A 7,120-nucleotide genomic window follows, 5' to 3' on the forward strand; every position below is an offset into this window, starting at 1 on the left:
GTTAGGAAACTTGCTTAAGGCCTGCAAGTCTGAGAGTGCAAGATCTATCCCTAGAAACAACGCAAAAGTGAAAAGACAGAACTGGCATCACGAAGTTGTTCTCTTGCCCACAGCAGCGCAACAGTGACCAGCCTTGCCTTTGCTAGCTAAGCCATCCCATGGGCTTGCCATCCTGTTTTGGGCATTATGGATTGGTTTGGCTTAGTTTTTTTCTTCTTGTGACAGGATCTTGCTATACAGCTTTGGCTGTCATATTGTAGCACAGTCTGAACTTGAAGTCACAGTAATCCTGTCTCAGCCTCCCAAGCAGGATTGCAGATACAAGCCACCACATCTTGCTGTCTTCTGAGTCTGCAAGCCATCTTTTGATCCCTCCTGGCTGGCCACTTGTCTTCATGTGACTGGATTGTATGACCCTTGCCCAGGGGAGAGGGGACTATGTGAGATACATCGATATGTGACAGAAACGGGCTGGCCTGTGATGGTGCTTGGGACCAGCCCTGCTTGACTCAGGTGCTCAGAGAAGCTCAGCAGAACTAGGCCAAGAAAGCAGCTGGGCTGGAGCCTGCGTGCCTGGTTGTGAAATCAGAATCTAGACAGTGCTGACAGACCGGAAGGCAGCAGGAAGGCCAGCACACATGTGGTCAGGGAAGGCATTTGGAAATGTTCAGGGGCACAATGATGGGAATTCTTAGCACTCCTCTTTCAAAAAACCTTTCTATGTATCTAAGTTGATGTCAGGACAGAGCCGAGGATGCTGGCCAAGAATACAGACAATAGCAGGAAGCTTATATTCCCTCCACAGTCCCAGACTTCCTAAGTGACCACTCTGTTTGGCCTAAGAGTGGGCTGGGAGCCCCAGATAATCCAGGCTCTTCTTCCAGTTTAAGGGCTTCCCAAGCTTGTCTCCTTCCAAGCTTGGAGCGCATTCCAGCCCAGCGGATGGAGCTGCCTTTGAGCTTACCTCAGTGTTTAAGAGTAGACTATTTTTGGAACAGATGTAGTGTGATAGAATAATTAGTGCTGTGGGGAAAGCTCTGTTGGGTCCCCTCAGTAGACCCGAGTTTGAACCCCAGTCCCCGTGTTAAAAAGCTGAGAGTGGAGCTTGGAAGACTACACAGTAGATAAGAGCCCTTGTTACACCAACGTGGACCCCAACATCTGAGGAAAAAGCTGGGTTTGCCTGTAATCCTGCACTCTGGGAAAAAGGACATAGGAGGACTGCAGGGGCTTTCTGGCTGCCAGTCTAGCCCAAGCTCAGTGAAATACTCTTTCCCAAGGGAATAAGGTGGAGAGTGGTACACCAGGACACCCAGTGCATACACGGACATGCTCATATACCACACACACACACACACACACACACACACACACACACACGCACACACACACACGCACACACATATCCCCCACACAAGCCAGGCATAGTAGCATACACTTGTAACCCCAGTAGTGAGGAAGCAGAGAACCCTGGGACTTGCCAGCTAGCCAACCCCAACTAATCAGTGAGGCCTATGTCCCTGTCTTAACAACCAAGATGAGGGAGGGGAAGTAGTTCAGACTACTACTAGAATTCCTGACTAGTGTGTGTGAGACCCGGAGTCCAATCTCCAGCGCTATATGATCTCAGTGCGGTGACACATTCATGTAATACCGGTACAGGATCGAAGATGGAGGGAAGACGGAGGCAGGTGATGTTCAAGGTCATCCACAACAAGTGTCCTCTGGTGGCCTTTAACTGCCAATGGCCCCTCAGGTCTCCCAGGCCTCTGCTCCCCTCTGCTGTGGAATGTATGAAGGGTCCATCCCTGTAAAGGTCTCAACCATGCCTGCTGTAATCCCTGAGTGCAGCGGCCATGTCCCGTCCAGAACACAGTGTTTCTCAGCACCCAACCTCCTGCTCTTAAGGTCTTTCCAGACCCTCTTCCCCAGTGTTCTGCCAGGCTTAGGGGTAGGGACAGAGATGACCTGCTGAGGGCTGAGCCCTCGACAGTCATTTATGCTCACACTTGGAGCAGTTATGAGTCTGTGTTAGCTGCTGCCTGCTGCAGGAAGAAGCATTGCTGACCTAGGCTGAGAGCAGCCCTGGGAGGTGGCTACAAACATGGATTGATGTATTCATTTATTTATTTACTTATATAGTTATTTATGCATTTATTTATTAAGCAGTTAGACAACACATCTGTTTGATTGTACTTCATCTGCTCTGGCATTTGCCACTGTTGAGTTTTGGATTTTATCCACTTTTTTCCTATACTCGATGCTCCTTCTTTCTAAATTGCTGTTGGTATATCTTACCTGCAGCCTGCAGTAGCACCTCCCCCACCTAATTCTTCGGGACAAGGTCTTGCTGTGCTGTTCTTGTATCTTGCACCTCTGCCTCAAACAGCCACCACTTCTTGGAGTTTGTTGTCGTTGAGTTTTTAGAATTTGAAAAAAAAAAGATCTATTTTTACATGTGTAAATGTTTTGCCTGCATGTATGAAGTATGTCCACCACATGAGTGTTTTTGGTTTCCAGAGTTTGGCTTTATTTCTGCAGTACAGAAATCATTTGGAGCCATTTTGGAACAGACATCATTGAAATTGAGGCTCTGTCAAATCAATACTGCACTGCAGCTTGGTCCATTGAAGAAGCCATACCTGGGATAAAGGATGCTTCTATATTTTTACCTGCTTTACTTAAGGTTCTTTTCCCCTTCTCAGCAATTGTTGTAGGTTAAAATACCACATACTGGCTTCCTCCAACTCCCTAAGTCTGAAGTTTGGCTAAAAGGCTATATAACCTCATAAACAAAACATGTGGCTCTTCTATTGGCCTGGCTGTAATACTTGACATAACAAAATAGAGAAAACATTGAACCTCTTCAGAAACCAAAGGACACTGAATTTAGACTCCCAATTTCAGGATGGCACAAATTGTATAGATTCAGCTCTTGGGCAAGGTCCCACAATAGCAAAGGCCACACTGATTAAAAGATACAAGTACTGTACCAAGTTCTCTGTATTGATATCAATTTTTTTTTAGAATAGCTCCTTCACTAGAAAAAAATGCAGTCTGGTTAAATGGAATAGAACCAACCAATTCTGAAGTCCACGAAAACAAGTTTAATACATGATATTAGAAAAGTGAAGGGGTATTCACTGGTATAGCACTCTTCTATCTCCATTTCGATCATAAAAGCAGGGCTTACAATATTGATTTCATACAATATACATTATTTGCTAAATTTTAAGTTTGTCCTAATTATTACATAATATGTACTGCTGTTAGTCTTCTCCATAAATTCCATTCTTCTTGTGCTTCATTTCTTCAAAGTCAAACTCAGATCCTGTCATCCTCTTGTAGAGATCTTTAATGCCATCACAGGTTGTCTCAAAGTGTGTGGTAGCATCATAGGCTCGGGAAATGAAGATCTGACTACCTAGTCCCAAATCTTTAGGCACAAAGAGGTCACTGATGCTGACAAATTCCTATTCAGTTGGTTCCAAGAGCTCCAAAGCCAGTCTGATTTCTTTCTCTGGTTCCTTGGTCTCCACGGTTGTACTTACAATGGCAATATACATGCCCTGTGCTGCCACATTATGTGCAAAGGAGATCATGCAAACAGAGATACCTGACTTGCTGTTGACTTGGTCCTGTGGAATGATGATCTGGCAGGAGTTAGCATCGTTGGTGTTCTTGATAGGGTGGCTAAGGATACAGATCACTCTGATTACCTGGCCCACTTGTTCAACCCGATCTTTTACATAGCTGGGATCACAGATGAGCTATTTACAGCGAGCAATCTCTCCTTCAGATTTTACACTCACCACATTTCCATTTTGCACAATGGTTTCTTCAACTGGTTTATTCAGCCTGTAGGTACCTCCATAAATAGCACATAACCTTGCAAATCCTTGTGGCAATTCTCCAAGACCATAAAGCGGATAGAGGTACAGACTTTTACCATATCTTGCCAAAGACTCGCTGTAAAGTTTAATTCTATTAATGGTTTCACAACACGGCTGATCTAAGTAGTCACCTGTTCTGTACAGCGCAAGAGAATGGCCAGTAAAGTCTATAACATCTTGGCCCAAATCAAACTTCTTATACACATCTCACATGGAGGTCTTCTTAGGATCAACACCCTCAAAAGTTCTAGGATCTTTTTCATCAAAGTTGGCAACATAAACCAGGAACTTCCCGAAGCAGAGTTTCTCGAACAGTCCCATTAAGCTAGACGCCAGGGCTTCTGCTTCAGTGGAAAGAACCTTGTAGATTTTTCCTCCCTTGTAGACAAAGCTTCCCTCAATCACTCTGAAGTCCATGTAACGAGTGACCTCTGTGAAAAGCAGCAGCATCACCAACTGACCATTGGCCATAAGGAACTTGGGAATTAAGTCAACATTCCAGTCTCTTCCTCTCCCCATTGATGCTGGTGGTTGTCCTGGTAATTTACATCTTTTGTATAAATCTTCCAGCGGTGTTATAGATGCACTTTCTCCTCCATAGTATGGATTCTGATCCATATGAAGAACCTTCTTTCCATTTACTGACATTATCCCCAACAGGATACATTCTGTCAGGCCGGTGCCCAGCACGCTGGATTCCTCATTCATAGTGGGGAAAGGAGCGCATGCGGGGGGGGGGGGGGGGGGGGGGGAGGGGGGGGAAGGAGCGCACGCAGGGGCTCAGAGGCCGCCATAGAGAAGGGAGAGAGAAGTCCAGCTGCTCTGGGCCCGGGGAGGTCGGGGTGGGGGGTGGGGTTTGGGGTTGGGTTGGGGGAAAATCGAGGAGAGGAAAAACAGAGCTGAGTAGGAGGCAAGGCCGGCCGCCACCTCAACGGGAAGAGAAGAGCCAGGAGGGGAGGAAGGGGCTGAGGTGTTCTTTATAGAACATTTATAAGGCCATTGGATGTGGGTGATTGTGGTGGTTTAAATGTGTGACCCAGGAAGTGGCACTATTAGGAGGTGTGGCCTTGTTAGAGTAGGTGTGACTTTGTTGGAGGGTGTCTCTGTGAGGGTGGGCTTTGAGACCCTCCTCGTAGACATGTGGGAGCCAGTCTTTTCCTGTCTGCCTTTGGATCTACATGTAGATTTTTCAGCTCCTCCAGTTCCATGGATGCTGACATGGCCCTGCCTTGATGATAATGGACTGAACCTCTGATCCTGTAAGCCAGCCCCAATTAAATGTTGTCCTTTATAAGAATTACCTCGGTCATGGTGTCTGTGTACAGCAGTAAACCCTAAGACAGTGATTGACAGTGCTGTTGAATACAATGTTACAATGTAATGGAGCCTTGCTGATTTTCTTCCTGCTGTGCTGTCAGTCACTGTTGGAGGTGTCAGCCTCCAACGAATCACTGAAGATTTCTCCTTCTCCTTGAACTCCCATTGGTTTGTGCCTCTCACATGTTGACTCTGTTGGAGGGAGTACAAACACTAACTCGATCGAATACATGTTTGTTATTGTTGTTGTTGTCAGGTTTTGTTTCGGTCGCTTCGACTCAGGATCTCTCACTGTAGTCAGCCTGGGCTGGTGTACTTTATACTGGGCTTGAATCACGGCAATCCTCCTGCCTTAGCTTTTCTACTGGTGAGATTATAGACATGAACACCATGACATTTTTTTCAATGATAATTTAAAATGTGACTAGTATAAATAATCAGCTAAAAAGATTGTCACAGTGGAATTTTTAAATGCAAGTAAATGCATTTGTATTTTTGTATAGAATTGACTCTCATTATTCTTGTGTTCCTTTAAAATGTGTACTTACATTCTTTTTAAAATCTGTATTAATATTCCTATCTGAAGTCTACTTTATTAGAAATAACTGTAGGTACTCCCGGTTTCTTTTAAATTTGTTCATATATATATATATATATATATATATATATACACATATATATATATATTTGCCTATAAACAACAACTTGGGTTGTTGTTTTGTTTGTTTGTTTGTTTGTTTGTTTAAGACAGAATTTCACTATGTAGTCCTGACGGGTATAGAACTCACTCCATAAACCAGACTGGCCTCAAACTCACAGAGATCCTCCTGCCTCTGCCTCCTTAAATGCTGGGATTTAAGGTGTACACCACCACTTCCGACCCAACAACAACAGCAGCAGCAACAACAACAATAATGCATGTGTGGTTGAGTTAGTATCAGTCACTGAGCAGGCAAATGCCACAGTGAATGATTGACATAGTCCATTCAAAAGGTGACCTCTGGAGTAGTCAGGATCATCTTAACCGTCCAGAAAGGAAGTGTGTGTGAACTATGCTTATAGTGGGGTAACTAGGGATGGAGACATCATGTCCATGGGAACTCCTGGTCTAAGTAGGCTTGTATACCCTTCCAAAGCCATCTGCCAATGCCACTGTGCTAATACCAACTGCCCGTAAAGTGACTGCTGGCATCACAGGGCTAGTGTCAACCAAAAAGGTGACTGTTTTACACAGATTTATAACTGAGATAATACCAAGCATCCAGAAATAACTAACTGTTGGTGCAATTGGGCTGTGCTCACCTTCCACACAAGAGACTGTGGGAACATTTCACACTTGAACTACAACAGAGGTGGCTTCCACGCCCCCTTTGTGCTAGGAGACCTGTCTCCCTGGTTTGTTGTTGTTTGGCAAGGGGCCTCATAGAGATCAGGCTGGGCAGGAGTTCAGTGCGTAACTGAGGTCACCGATACTGGTTGTCAACTGGATAGGGACAAATCTCTGTGTCTGTGAGGGATTCTCTTGACTAGGTAACGGAGGTGTCCGTCCTCAATGTGGACAGCATTCTCTGGCGTGAAGTTCCAAGCTTCATAAAAAGCAGGAAGCAAAGTGACAGCCAGCCCTTGATGCTCTCTGCTTCCTGACTGTGGACTGGCTTCCTCAAGGTCCTACTGCTGCATTGTACCCAAGACCTCTTTATTACTGTGTATTTATTTGTTTGTTTGCTTGCGGTTTGGTTTGTTTGGTATATATGCATGCGTGTGTATGTACCACAGCACTTGGGTGAAGGTCAGAGAACAGCTTTCAACAGAGGGTTCCTTCTTCTACCACATGAGTCCTAGGACTGAACTCAGATTTCAGATTTGATGGCAAGTGTCTTTACCTGCCAAGCCACCTGGCGGGCACAAGT

General features: G+C 45.2%; 1 pseudogene; it reads right to left on the reverse strand.

The window, feature by feature from the left end:
* Positions 1-3,131: 3,131 nt before the first annotated feature.
* On the reverse strand, positions 3,132-4,601 carry LOC110299191 (rab GDP dissociation inhibitor beta pseudogene; annotated as a pseudogene).
* Between the last annotated feature and the right edge of the window lie 2,519 nt (positions 4,602-7,120).

This window comes from Mus caroli, unplaced genomic scaffold, assembly GCF_978045245.1.
Source record: "Mus caroli unplaced genomic scaffold, Mus_caroli_1 scaffold_8, whole genome shotgun sequence".
NCBI classification, from domain to species: Eukaryota; Metazoa; Chordata; class Mammalia; order Rodentia; family Muridae; genus Mus; species Mus caroli.